The sequence below is a fragment of the Halichoerus grypus genome, chromosome 6 (assembly GCF_964656455.1).
Source record: "Halichoerus grypus chromosome 6, mHalGry1.hap1.1, whole genome shotgun sequence".
Taxonomy (NCBI): Eukaryota; Metazoa; Chordata; class Mammalia; order Carnivora; family Phocidae; genus Halichoerus; species Halichoerus grypus.
The window spans coordinates 74,395,219-74,411,207 of NC_135717.1; the positions used below are offsets into that span (position 1 = coordinate 74,395,219).

Genomic DNA, 15,989 nt, shown 5'->3' on the forward strand with positions numbered 1-15,989 from the left:
GACACTACAGACCAAGGGCTGGTATCCAAGATCTATAAAGAACTTCTCAAACTCAACACCCAAAAAACAAATAATCAAGTCAAAAAATGGGCAGAAGACATGAACAGACACTTCTCCAAAGAAGACATACAAATGGCTAACAGACACATGAAAAAATGTTCATCATCATTAGCCATCAGGGAAATTCAAATCAAAACCACATTGAGATACCACCTTACACCAGTTAGAATGGCAAAAATGGACAGGGAAAGAAACAACAAGTGTTGGAGAGATTGTGGAGAAAGGGGAACCCTCTTACACTGTTGGTGGGAATGCAAGTTGGTACAGCCACCTTGGAAAACAGTGTGGAGGTTCCTCAAGAAATTAAAAATAGAGCTACCCTATGACCCAGCAATTGCACTCCTGGGTATTTACCCCAAAGACACAGATGTAGTGAAAAGAAGGGCCATATGCACCCCAATGTTCATAGCAGCAATGTCCGCAATAGCCAAACTGTGGAAAGGGCCGAGATGCCCTTCAACAGAGGAATGGATAAAGAAGATGTGGTCCATATATACAATGGAATATTACTCAGCCATCAGAAAGGATGAATACCCAACTTTTACATCAACATGGATGGGACTGGAGGAGATTATGCTAAGTGAAATAAGACAAGCAGAGAAAGTCAATTATCATATGGTTTCACTTATTTGTGGAACATAGGAATAGTATGGAGAACATTAGGAGAAGGAAGGGAAAAATGAAGGGGGGGAAATCGGAGGGAGAGATGAACCATGAGAGACTATGGACTCTGAGAAACAAACAGGGTTATAGAGGGGAGGGGGAGGGGGATGGGAGGGGGGGTTAGCTCAGTGATGGGTATTAATGGGGTATGTACTGCATGGAACACTGGGTGTTATACGAAAACAATGGATCATGGATCACCACATCAAAAACTAATGATGTATTGTATGGTGACTAACATAACATAATAAAATTTTAAAAATTAAAAAAATAATAAAAATAAAAATTGATTCCTAGTGAATAAATCTTTGCAGAAGATATTAATAAACAATGTGTGTAATTCCTTTTATACCATTAGTTGTAAAATCTCCCCCAAATGTAATCAGGTATAAATGCCTTAAAATGTTTTAAGATGCTCCAGGTTTACTAATTGAAGCAAAATTACAGGTATAATTTTTCTGTTTCTCTACCTATGTAGCCATTACTTTTCATACACACTTTACTGAATCTATATGTTTAGTAATTTTAACTTATTGGAACAGAATCAATAGAAGTTGCCCCCTTCCCTCTTTTGTGTTTAACTGTAGCTTTTTTCCATAGCATATGTTATAGAGCAACTTGCAGGATGCTAAAATTCTCGTGTTCATTTTTCAACTGCCAACGATTTGTATAATGTTTCCTGAATGATTCCAAACAGTGAAGCTCTTGCATATTAATCTAAAAAAATGCCCAAAATATGGTTTCAGTGCTTTAAATACAGAGTGCACACTGTGTTCTGCTGCAGAGCCATGTATCCTAATCTGTTAGTCTCCTTAAAAGTGTGCTATCTACCTCCCCATAGAGTTTATGCACATTTCCTTAATAAATACATTTTATCAGGCAACATCTACTCTCTTCAGGCAGATCATCATGTTTTCAAAACTAAGAGAATGAAAATTTCAGGGTAGCGTAGAACTATTCATTCAGTGCAGATTAACAGCAGACACCTGCAAATATTTGCAAATATGAGCTCAGTTATAATTCTCCCTATGGAAGTTTGAAACATAGGGTAGCCTAAATCATAACAGTGTGTGAGTGACAAGGGCATTTCATTATTGTGAACAAGTATTAATTTTAGATACACGTAAGTTTGGTGAGTAGCCATCAACAAATGCCACATCATTGTAGTTCTCTTTTCATTCATTCTAGGCTTTGCTAAAGATTGTATTTATTGGAGTAAAGGAAAGGGATATACTGGAAAAAGACCCACATTTTCAAACTAAAAAAATCAATCAATAGTATTTCCTGTCAATACCCAAAGACCTTCAACTCAGAAAACTTATATATCTAACTTTTCAAGTTTAGGGAAAAATTAAAATAATACAGCTATTTTGCTAATCCCTTTCCCAGATATTGGATGTGTGTATGTGTGTGTGTATATAATAGGGAGAGAGAAAGAGAGAGAATCTCTGGTGGGAATTCTGCTTTTTATCATTTTGTATGAATTTGCTCTTGCATTTCATTTTCTCTTTTAACTCTTAATTGTGACTCTGTTTGCCATTTACTTTAATCCATATTTAACTCATGAAAAAGTCCTAGAGAAAACCTCCCGTAATGCATGTCCTAGAACTTAACTAATTTAATAAGATATTTGTCTTAAGAACTGGTTTTCAAGGTTGAAGAAACAGTCTTTCTTTTGTTCACTTACACAATTTGCAATGTTTTGGGTTTAATTAAGTGACACAACAAATTGACCAGGGTGATCAGAAGGGTTTTGATCCAAATTATTGGAATGGAAATTCTACTTTGTTCTCCCAGTAAGTTAGAAGCCAGAATCTTTCACCATTAGATCTGACAACAGGAATTTACTCTATATCCCCTGATATAGCTCGTAAGGAGCAACAGGCCAGGGTGTATGTGACCAGAAGTTATAACACTCTCATTCATTATGCTGTAGTCATGAATCTGCCTGTTAGAGACAAACTCCATCCATCCATTTAGCTGTCATTCCAACCATGAATGTAATGCTATTATAGTGAGGTCCAAGTCCACTGCTCATGCCAGATATTGTTAGGAATTCAATCCATCCTATGTATGAACATTGACTCCTTCAAACAACAAGATTTTGAGTGAATTACATATTGAGTGGTGAGTTTTCTTGGCATTTAATTATCCAGCTCAAAGAAACATACTTCCCTAATTGTTCCTGAGGTTATTGCCTAGCACATAAATAAAAGGAATTTTGTGAAGAAATGGTATGATATTGGCAGCTGTAAAAAACACTTCAAGTTATTGTAATGTCTCTTTTAGTGTTGTTTTTTCTTATTCTTAATTTCTATATGTCAGTAAAAATTGACCATCTTTTAGATATGATATCTTTAGGTAAAATTATAGGAAAATAAATCATAACAAAAGATATATCTATTTTTACTTTTATGTATTATATTATAATCCTTGTCCACGTATTTATATTAAAACATGACTACAGGGGCGCCTGGGTGGCTCAGTTGGTTGGGCATCTGCCTTCGGCTCAGGGTCCTGGGATCGAGCCCCGCATCAGGCTCCCTGCTCAGCGGGGAGCCTGCTTCTCCCTCTCCTGCTCCCCCCGCTTGTTTTCCCTCTCTCGCTGTCTCTCCCTCTCTGTCAAATAAATAAAAATTAAAAAAAAAAAAAAACATGACTACAGAGATAGTAGCAAACATTGCTTCTTTTCTTTTCTTTAAGTAGTCATAGCTAGAATTTGTACTCCTGGTCCATTGTATCAACTTTTCCCTCTCAAAAATTATGTGTTATAAGTGAGGAAAGACTGAATGGTTATTCTCATTGCTTTTGTTCAGATCTTTCTCACACTTAAAAAGGAGCTGACTGGTTATAAGAAAACCACCACCTTTTCTATCTGGCCTTTTGAAAAAGTCTAGCTCCCTTAGGTAAGAATGTGAGTTCCTTATGTCTATTCCTACATTTTATCTTCAGCCTTATTGACAACTCTACAATCTACCCTCCCAATGTGACCTCTTCTCTCTCCCTGAACCCCACATGTCTTGGCTGGTACTGGCTCATCTACTCTGGATGCCTTCCTTCCATATCTCTTGCCACTGGACATTACCTCCCCATGACTTATTTATTTTACAACTGGAAGTTTGTAACTCTTAATTCCCTTCACCCATTTCACTTACCTCCTACCCTCTTCCTCTGGCAACCACCAATCTGTACTCTGTACCTATGAATTCATTTTTCTAGGTTCTACATATAAGTTAGATCACACAGTATTTGTCTTTCTCTGCCCGACTTATTTCACATAGTATAATGCCCTCAAAGCACACCCATGTTGTTGCAAAAGGCAGGGTTTCCTTCATTTTTATGGCTGAATGATATTTCATTATATAAATTATATACATTATATATGTTACATATATAATATATAAATTGTATACATTATATATACATATACTTGTATAAACATGTGTATATATATTATGTATGTATACATTATATACTATATTAACTATATATATTTATATACATTATATAAAATTATATCAATTGATATATTATCTATAATCTTTCATATATCACATTTTCCTTATCCATTCATCCACTGTTGGACACTCAAGTTGTTTCCATGTTTTGGCTATTGTAAATAATGCTGCAATAAACATGGGGGTGACAATATCTTTTCAAGATAGTGATTTTGTTTCCCTCATATAAATATTCTAAAGTGAAATTGTTGAATCATATGGTAGTCTTATTTTAAAATTTTTGAGGAACCTCTGTAATATTTTCCATAATACCCGCACAAATTTACATTCCCATCAACAGTGCACAAGGATCCCCTTTTCTCCACAGTCTTGGCAATATTTATTATGGTCTTGTCTTTTTTATATTATAAGCCATTCTAACAGGCAGTAGGTTATATCTCATTGTGGTTTTGAATTGCACTTCCCTGATGATTAGCAATGTTGAGCACCTTTGCATGTACCTGTTGGTTATTTATATATCTTCTTTGGAAAAGTGTCTATTAAGGTTCTGTGCCCAATTTTTTTCTTTATAAAATATGGAATGCTTCATGTATTTGCATGTCATCCTTGCACAAGGGCCATGCTAATCTTCTCTGTATCATTTCAACTTTAATATAGATACTACTGAAGTGAGTACACCTCTACCCATTTTTTAATTAGGTCATTTTTGCTTTTTTTTCTCTTGAGTTGTATGAGTTATTTACATATTTTGGTTATTAACCACTTATTATATATATGGTTTGCAAATATTTTCTTCAATTATATGGTTGCCTTTTCATTTTGTTCATGGTTTTTAAACATTTCTTAAAAAGAAAACTTGTAACTCTTTTTTTTTTTTTTTTAAAGATTTTATTTATTTATTTGACAGAGAGAGAGATAGCTAGAGCAGGAACACAAGCAGGGGGAGTGGGAGAGGGAGAAGCAGGCTTCCTGCCAAGCAGGGAGCCCGATGTGGGACTCGATCCCAGGACACTGGGATCATGACCTGAGCCGAAGGCAGACGCTTAACGACTGAGCCACCCAGGCACCCGAAAACTTGTAACTCTTTATAGCAAGGATACATAATCAAATTTTTATTAAGCTCATTAATTTTTAGTTTTCCAGAGTCACCCAAATAACAAGTAACAAACAGTCCAACTCACTTAAAATAGTACCATTTAATATAATATGGTTTTATGTAATGTAGTTCAATTAGCAATAATTGAACCTCAGATAAACCTCATTGGCTATGATACTGCCATTGTGCATAGCTGTAGTTCAAAATGGGTTGGCAAAATTATCCTCTACCAATCTATAATTCCAAAAAAATTACATTTTTATTACTAAGAAAGTTGTATAATTTGACAATAGGATTTAAAAGTCTTGAAAATTAAGATTCATTTTACATTGTAATTTCAGTCATTTCATTAACATTTCTATTTTTGGCCTTTCTAACCTCTGAGACCATCTTTGATAAACTTCCTACTCAACTTCATAGTGTTATGATTCCAGGGTTACCAGGAAAAAATAGAAAAAAAAAACCATCCCTACAATTACTTAATACAATCTGTGAGTGCATTTGTGCATTTTCTTAGATACCTTACCCTAATACTTAGAACTCTCATGATCCTTAGAGGTTAAGTATTAGATATTCTTGACTAATGCAAACAACAGGAAAGAATGAGAGTGTGCTCCCAAATTCATAATATTTAGCAACACTGTGAATTCTAATTAGATACTAAGGAGGATTTTACAGAACACATGATGGCTTTCCTATGAGTTTAGATGGCTTTATCATTTATGTGACTGTAAAATATTTTATGATCCCCCAAAACAAATAATCCAGTTAAGAAATGGGCAGAAGACATGAATAGGCATTTTTCCAAAGAAGACATACAGATGGCTAACAGACAGATGAAAATGCTCAACATCACTCATCATCAGGGAAATACAAATGGAACTACAATGAAATATCACCTCATACCTGTCAGAATGGCTACAATTAATGACACAGAAACAATAGAGTTGGCAAAGATGTGGAGAAAGGGGAACCCTCTTACACTGTTGCTGGGAATGCAAACTGGTGCAGCCTCTTTGGAAAACAACATAGAGGTTCCTAAAAAAGTTAAAAATAGAACTACCCTATGACCCAGCAATTGCACTACTAGGTATTTACTCAAAGGATAAAAAAAAAAAAAAAAAATGGTGATTTGAAGGGACACATGCACACTGATGTTTATAGCAGCATTATCAATAATAACCAAACTATCGAAAGAACTGAAATGTCCACCAACTGATTAACGGATAAAAGAGATGTGGTATATATACACAATGGAATATTACTCAGCCATCAAAAAGAATGAAATCTTGCCATTTGCAATGAAATGGATGGACTAGAGTGTACTATGCTAAGTGAAATCAGTCAGTCAGAGAAAGACCAATACCATATGATTTCACTTATATTTGGAATTTATGAACATAGGGGAAGGGGGGAGAGAGGGGGGCAAACCATAAGAGACTCTTAACTATTCAGAACAAACTGAGGGTTGATGGAAGGGAGGTCAGTGGGGAATGGACTAAAAGGGTAATGGGTATTAAGGAGGACACTTGTTGTGATAAGTACTGGGTGTTATATATAAGTGATGAATCACTAAATCTTACTCCTGAAACCAATATCACATTATCTGTTAACTAACTCAAATATAAATAAAAATTTGAAACAACAACAACAAAATTTTCTGATCCAATCAGGTTTAAAGTGCTATTAATGAAACCCTTTATAAACTCAGTCTGGGATGAACCACAATAATTTGTTAGAATCTAGGCTACTTCTGTTTTTAGCTTCCAAATGAAAAGATACTCAACATCATTTGTTATTAAGAAATTATAATTAGAATAACACTGATAAGACACTACATACATATTAAAATGGCAAAAAACCAAAACCAAAACCAAAAACCTGACAATGCCATTTCTGGAGAGGATGTGAAGCAATAGGAACTCTCATTCATTGCTGATGGGAATGCACAATGCTACAACTACTGTGGAAGACAGTTTGACAGTTTCCTACAATGTTAAAAATAGTCTTACCACATATTTCAGCAATCACATTTCTAAGTAATTACCAACTGGTTTGGAACCTTATATCAACAGAATAGCAGACACACAAATGTTTATTGAAGCTTTGCTCATAATCAACCAAAACTAAAAGCAGCCAAGATATCCTTCAATGAGTAAATGGGTAAATAAGCAATGGTGTATTCATACAATGGGTGGAGTAAAGATATGAGAAAATAAATGTATTACAAATATCAGAAACAATCTCACATGAAGGCAATATGGAAATATTGTGCTAACATAAGAAATTTTGGAAATTAGTGCATTTTGTAAGTCTATGGGCACAAGGGATTATTCATACAGTCTAGTTAATGAAGCTCATTTCCACAGGGTTATGAGTTAACAATTTTGAAACTATTATACACATATCTGGAATTTAACAAGTAAGTTAATGGATGGTTGGTGATAAGAATTGGATTTCTCACTGTTGTAGTTAGAGATAAGGAACAAGAAGAGACTAAAATGATCTATGAGTAATGAATTAGAGTGTAGACATTAGTATGGACTCATATTTAGCTTAATGTAAATATAAATTAGTTACAAATAAATATATTTTAAAATATGTTTATATATGCAGGTTGATACACACATCTAAATCCTCACTGTGTCAACTGAGAAGGCCTAGATTAATTGATACCCAGTGGTGACAAGTACACTTAGCAACCAGATTTTGACTTCTAATGTCATTCTCTGAGAAAGGAACCAGGTCTCTGAAGAAATAGCTTATTCTGGGACTAGACAGGTATGCAAAAGATAAGCCTGCATCATCTTGTAGTGTTAGAAAGGGAAAAGTGCTCAAAAGAACAGCAAAAATAAACACATACAATGATGAAGATATATCAGACAGATACAGGATCTAACTGAAAGATCTTTCAAATGCCAAAGCTGGAAAAATTTGAGGAAGGAAATAAATAAAGTAGTATTGATTATAACCCAAAATATAAATCAATAATCTCCCTGAGTCCTTACTGACATAAATAATTGAATAAACTTAAAACTGCAAGAGAATAAACAAATGTCCAGTGGAAAAGATGTCTAAGTACTTTATGTAGATACTCTTCCCTGAAGGAAGTGGAGCATTACTTAAGTGGGGTTGTACATACTGGCTCTCTTCCAAAGAGAACAGTATGGAAATGGAGAAAAAAAAGACTAACTTTACTGTGGAAAAATCTACAAATCTGTCAGGCCAAATGATCAAAGTTAACTTTAAATTAAATTTAGAAAATGAACTATTGGGACTTCATCAAGATAAAAAGCTTTTGCAAAGCAAAGGAAACAGTCAATAAAACCAAAAGACAACTGACAGAATGGGAGAAGATATTTGCAAATGACATATCAGATAAAGGGCTAGTATCCAAAATCTATAAAGAACTCATCAAACTCAACACCAAAAGAACAAAGAATCCAATCAAGAAATGGGCAGAAGACATGAACAGACATTTTTCCAAAGAAGACATCCAAACGGCCAGCAGACACATGAAAAAGTGTTCAATATCGCTCGGCATCAGGGAAATCCAAATCAAAACCTCAATGAGATACCACCTCACACCAGTCAGAATGGCTAAAATTAACAAGTCAGGAAATGACAGATGTTGGCAGGGATGCCAAGAAAGGGGAACCCTCTTACACTGTTGGTGGGAATGCAAGCTGTTGCAGCCACTCTGGAAAACAGTATGGAGGTTCCTCAAAAAGTTGAAAATAGAGCTACCATATGATCCAGCAATTGCACTCCTGGCTATTTACCCCAAAGATACAAAAGTAGGGACCCGAAAGGGTACGTGCACCCCAATGTTTATAGCAGCAATGTCCACAATAGCCAAACTGTGGAAAGAGCCAAGATGTCCATCAACAGATGAATGGATAAAGAAGGTGTGGTATATATATACAATGGAATATTATGCAGCCATCAAAAGGAATGAGATCTTGCCATTTGCAACGACATGGATGGAACTGGAGGGTATTATGCTGAGCGAAATAAGTCAAACAGAGAAAGACATGTATCATATGACCTCACTGATATGAGGAATTCTTAATCTCAGGAAACAAACTGAGGATTGCTGGAGTGGGGGGTGGGGTGGGAGGGATGGGGTGACTGGGTGATGGACACTGGGGAGGGTATGTGTTCTGGTAAGCGCTGTGAATTGTGCAAGACTGTTGAATCTCAGATCTGTACCTCTGAAACAAATAATGCAATATATGTTAAGAAAGAAAAAAAGAAGAAGAAGAATGTAGCAGGAGGGGAAGAATGAAGGGGGGGAATCGGAGGGGGAGAAGAACCATGAGAGACGATGGACTCTGAAAAACAAACTGAGGGTTCTAGAGGGGAGGGGAGTGGGAGGATGGGTTAGCCTGGTGATGGGTATTGAGGAGGGCACGTTCTGCATGGAGCACTGGGTGTTATGCACAAACAATGAATCATGGAACACTATATCTAAAACTAATGATGTAATGTACAGGGATTAACATAACAATAAAAAAATTAAAAAAAATAAATTAAATTTAGAAATACCATTCTAATACAAGATGTTAATAATAGAGAAAACTTAGTGTGGGATAAAAGGGAACTATCTTTATTATCTTTGCAATAATTCTGTAAACTGTTCTAAAATAAAACTTCTCTAAAACTTGAAAACATGTTAAAAATGGTCCCAGATACACCTACTTAATGTAGCATTTATTAATGAATTTCTACTATGCAAAAAAAAATTTTAAAGATTTTATTTATTTATTTGACAGAGAGAGAGCAGGAGAGCACAAGCTGGGGGAGCATCAGAAGGAGAGGAAGAGGCAGCTTCCAACTGAGCAGGGAACCCTATGTGGGGCTCGATCCCAGGACCCTGAGACCATGACCTGAGCAGTCACTTAACCAACTGAGCACCCAGGCGCCCCTACTAAGCAAAAATTTGATGAAAATCCTAAACTATATATTTTCTAAAACTATTGAACCATAATAAAACAGAAAAAGTAAAATTTATTTCAAATTTATAAAACTGCCATATCATTTTGTTCAAGTTGTTGACAGATATTCCACACCTGAATATCTCTTTAAATATTTTGGGGATCTAAAACCAAAACATTTTCTAAATTTATTAAAGATTATGCTGATGATATTCCCATTTAACTCTCTTGACTATAAGTAGAATTAAAAGGCAATTGAAACAGACTGAATCTCTATAAGTGCCTTTCATTACATAAATAACAGGTGACAACTAGGTTTTATAGATTTGAAAATAAAAAAAAATTCCCAACAAATGAAAGTCCAGGGACAGACAGCTTCACAGGTGAATTCTACCAAACATTTAAAGAGAAGTTAATACTTATTCTTCTCAAACTATTCAAAAAAATAGAAAACAAAGAAAAACTTCCAAATTCATTCCCTGAAGCCAGGTTTACCCTGATACCAAAACCAGATAAAGACTCCACTCAAAAAGAGAACTGCAGGGGCTCCTGCATGGCTCAGTTGGTTAAGCGCCTGACTCTTTATTTCAGCTCAGGTCTTGAGCTCAGAGTCATGAGTTCAAGCCCTGTGATGGGCTCCAGACCAGGCTTGGAGCCTACAAAAAAAAAAAAAAAAAAAAAGATATATATAGAGAGAACTACATTCCAGAATCCCTGATGAACATGGTTGCAAAAGTTCTCAATAAAATACTAGCAAACCAAATCCAACAATACATTAAAAAGATCATTCACCATGACCAAATGGATTTTATTTCTGGCTTGCAAAGTGGTTCAGTATTCACAAATCAATCAACGTGATGCACGACATTAATAAAAGAAAGGATAAGAACCATATTATCTTTTCAATAGATTTGGAAAAAGCATCTGACAAAGTACAACATCCATTCATAATAAAAACCCTCAACAAAGTAGGTTTAGAGGGGACATATCTCAACATAATAAAGGCCATATACAAAAAAACCCATAGCTGACATCATCTTCAGTGGGGAAAAACTGAGAGATCAGGAACAAGACAAGAATGTCCACTCTCACCACTTTTATTCAACATAATACTGGAAATCCTAGCTACAGCAATCAGACAACAAAAAGAAACAAAAAGCATCCAAATTGGTAAGGAAGCAGTAAAACTTTCACTATTTGCAGATGATATGATAGTTATATAGAAAACCTGAAAAACTCCACCAAAAACCTGATATAACTGATACATGAATTCAATAAAATTGCAGGATACAAAATCAATGTATGGAAATCTGTTGCATTTGTATACACTAATAATGAAGGAGCAGAAAGAGAAATTTTTTAAAAATTCCATTTACAATTACAACCAAAATAATAAGATACCTAGGAATAAACCTAACCAAAGAGGTAAAAGATCTGTACTCTAAAAACTATAAAACACTGATGTAAGAAATTGAAGATGACATAAAGAAATGGAAAAAAATATTTCATGCTCATGGATTTGAAGAACAAATATTGTTAAAATGTTGACACTACCCAAAGCAATTTACACACTTAATGCAATCCCTATCAAAACAACACCAGCATTTTTAACAGAGCTAGAACAAAGTTTTTGTATGGAAATTTGTATGGAACCAGAAAAGACCCTGAATAACCAAAGCAATCTTGAAGAAGAGCAGCAAAGCTGGAAGCATCACAATTCCAGACTTCAAGTTATATCACAAAGCTGTAATAATCAAAACAATATAGTACTGGCACAAAAATACACACACAGATCGATGGAACAGAGTAGAAAACCCATAAATGAACCCACAACTCTATGATCAATTGTTCTTTGACAAAACAGGGAAGAATATCCCATGGTAAAAGAACAGTCTCTTCAACAAGTGGTGTTGGGAAAACTGGACAGCAGCATGTAAAAGAATGAAACTGAACCACTTTCTTACATCATACACAAGAATTAAATTCAAAATGTATGAGAGACCTAAATGTGAGACAGGAAACCATCAAAATCCTAGAGGAAAACACAGGCATTCTCCTCCATAACAACTTTCTGTTAACTAATTGGAATTTAAATAAACACTTATTCAATATTAAAAAATAATAAACACTTATTCAATATTTAAAAAAATAAAGTTTTTCAATGCCTATGGTTTAAAAAAAAGCAAACAGTGACTGCACACTTGGATCAGAATTAATACTAATTTTCATAAAATGATATTGATATTCATTAATTAATCAGAATTTATGTTACTTTGGCAAAACTAATGAATTTCTGAGTTAAATAAAAGCTCTAGAGAATTTATATTCTCTGACCATCCAATTAATCAAAACAAGTCTCTTGGAATAAACCCTTTTTAGAGACTTCTTAATAAGTAAATATCCAAAGTAGCTAATGAATAAACAATCTCCTCTGCTCTTGGAATAAGCATTTAAATTGTAATTGCTAATAAAGTAGGCATTGCTATTAGAGTGAAAATATTTTAATTATGTTCATTTGAAGATGTGATGCCAGGGTTGATCAGGAGATTTAGAAAGAGTGATATTTTATTATTTTACAAGTATATGTGTTCCTTTTCCTTTGCTCTTTCTCCTTCCTTTCTTTCTGTCTGTCATATCTCTAGAGATCCTAATTTCCAGCAGGTCATATTGGTTTGACTGTCCAGTATGTTAGTAATGGGACTTTAATCCTTTTATAGATTTTAGTGGCAGTCACTTCAGGCTATCCTCAGTCTTTAAGTTACTATTGAATGATGAATCTGTTTATGTATTATACTGGAAGGGTCTACATCCTCAGATAACTATTTTCAAAGAATGGTTCTTGTCTGGAGTATGTACTCTGACACAATATCTTGAGCACTTTTCATCCACACTTAGCCTCATTTCACTCAAATTGTGATCTAGTGAGGTACTGCTACCATTTTTTGCTTTAGTCATGCCACCAAGAAAGCTGTTACTTTGTCTTGGTTATGCCATTATTCTTGCATTCTCTTCCTTAATGAGGATCTATTATAGAAAGAAGGAAGAGAGAGGAGAGTATTTGAGCACCAATAATTTGTACATTAATTTTGTGATGTTGATGTTATTAGTAACTTCTGTTTTGCAGGTGACAAAACTTTGATTTTAGAAAGGTTAAATAATTCACCCAAAGTGAAGAATTTTGTGCACTTTTCTCATATCTTGATAAATATAGACTGATTTCATTACATGTTTTTCTGCTTGACAATGTTACTGACATTGTAATCTGTAAACTTTTTTTAGTAAACTTTTCAACAAATATTTTTAAGCAAATTTTCAACATTTTTTTTGTAATTATACCAGCTATTATTACAGGCACAGGGCATAGGAAAAACAAAAACAAATAAACAAACAAAGACTCTGCCCTCCTCTACAGTTTACTAATCCAAAAACCCAGATCAAAGCAAAACAAAATACAGAAAGAACTACTTGGTATTTATTATATTTAGAAAAATTCATGATAGGAAATGAGTCAAGGATGATTCAAGTTTCTGGCTTGAATAGTTTGATAGATAATAATACAATGTTAAAAAAAAAAAACAAAGTAAAGGACTCATTTTGTTTGGTTTGTTTGTTCACAATTTCTTTATTTAAGTCCTTAACTCAATATTAATGTACTTGTGAGATTTGGTGAAATGCTTTTTTGTATTTTGACAACTGAATCTTCTTTGAGATAAATCAAATTACTATATGATCTTGACTTTCACATCCAGTTCCTTTCTACAGATCTATGTTTGTTTCATTTAAACACTGATTTTTAAAAATCCTATTATTTCTTATGATGGTTCTCTTTATTTTGTAATTGAAAAAATACACATAAAATAAGTTTATTTCCAACTCCCATCTTCTAAATACTTGATATAGTTTATCTCATTCTTGCCTAAACTTATGTTTGCAACTGCATCCCCACAAATATTTCAGTCCTCAAACCAAATATAACTTCCTAGAGTTATTGGTTGGATAACCTGTCAGGAAGCAAAAGAAAAGAGAAGTTTAGGAGAGGAAACTTGTCTTATGAGATTATTGATTCCAGATGTTCCAATTACTTCTTTTGGGGACTTTATTGACTTAAGTTATACAAATCCTCCTCTATAAATTCTTAGTCAGGTTGGCAAAGACTGTATTCTGTTTCTCCCTAAACACCTTTATAAACTTTTAGTAGAGTTCACACCTAACAGAGGAGGGAGCAAAAATGTCATGGTCACATTAAAAGTTACAAAGTTTTAAAAAGCCAAAAAAAAAAAAAAAAAAAAAGACAGAATTAACTTATTGAATCCTTGTCCACTGAGAGTTAGGGTATGTCAATACAGCACAGTATTGTAGAGCATTTCATGTTTTTTTTTTCTTTCTTTTTCATAGAGCAGTAAACCGTTCTGCAAATTAAATTTAATTGAAATGATTCTTAATTATATCTCCAATCTTAAAATTTTTACCGTTATCTCAAAACTAGCCTCTTCAATGCTCTTCCTCACTGCATTTTATTAGAAACTTCAAGAAAAGTAGAGAAAACACATTTTAAATAATCCTCAGCACATTTATTTTAAATAAAATGGGTCTGCTACTTCAATTCTACATATCTCATATGTAATTAAATCTGGGGCAATAATGTTGTCTTATTTCTATATTTTTGATGTTTTTGAAGAAAAATCTTGATGAAATGAGGCATATTTTTAAGTATTTTCAAACTGTAATGTCATTACTATAAATTTCTGAAACAAGTTTTTTTTAAATTTCTTAACATAGCACAGAAATGTAACAAGTGATTATCTAATGTATCATCACCATCCAAGGAGTATATTTATTATATGATGGAACTTATAATACATACTTAACTCAAGGGGAATCAGAGACCTAGTTCACAATGATCTAGAGAAATGACCAAAAAAAACCCCAAACTAATTTTGAGAAATCTAAAGTTCTTACCTTAGGGAAAACATTTTCTAGTCTATTATTCTAAGGTTAAGAGAGGGCAAAGTGGGTTCTTGGCTGTTAGCCTAGTTGGAGATAATGTGCAAATACAGAAGGATAAATATTCTCCCTCCCTGTAGAGTAACAACAGCACTGTGAAGTCTGGGAGTCCCCATGAAGATACACAGTCCTGCCACTCTGGACAGCCAATGGAATTGCAGAAAGCTACAATAATTTGGAACCCATCTATTCCAAATAGAAATACCAGGTTATTTTATTTGAGGGGAAATGGTCTTGTTTGTCTCAGTAACTTAAATCCTTAATTTACATTTTTAAGTTTGAATGTTTTTAGGTTCCTCACTGAATGAAAGAGCAGCAAAATAAATAACATTATTCCTTCATCATTTGGCAACTGGGTGGAGAGTGGAAACAATAAGCCTCCAGGTGCCCAGGACCAGAGACGCAAGCCCAATTGGAAAAATGGTCAGTCTTTTAGGGTGTTACAGCAGATATTCAGTTGGAGATAGAAGGAAGGTGGTAGGACTGCAGTGTTGCTTTGAATACACATTGAAAGGATATCCACTGTGACATAAATAAGACTATGGAGTAGTAATAAGTATTATGTTACTAGACCTCTTTAAGGGCGCAATTGAATGCTGCCTAATAGATCAGTGAAAAGAATGGAGAGCCCAGAAACAGCCAACTGATTTTTGACAAAGGAGAAAAGGCAATACAACAGAACAAAGATAGTCTTTTCAACGAATGGACTGAAACAACTGAACATCCATAGAGAGAGAGAGAGAGAGAGAGATACTGAGAGAGAAGACATAA

General features: G+C 34.2%; 2 non-coding genes across 2 annotated transcripts; both read right to left on the minus strand.

Annotated features, from left to right (window-relative positions):
* Nucleotides 1-4,750: 4,750 nt before the first annotated feature.
* Nucleotides 4,751-4,857, minus strand: LOC118549111 (U6 spliceosomal RNA). Its single transcript, XR_004923908.1, has one exon. It is a non-coding gene; the product is annotated as a U6 spliceosomal RNA (small nuclear RNA).
* A 473-nt stretch (nucleotides 4,858-5,330) lies between these two features.
* LOC144382433 (U4 spliceosomal RNA) lies at nucleotides 5,331-5,472 on the minus strand. Its single transcript, XR_013449418.1, has one exon. It is a non-coding gene; the product is annotated as a U4 spliceosomal RNA (small nuclear RNA).
* Between the last annotated feature and the right edge of the window lie 10,517 nt (nucleotides 5,473-15,989).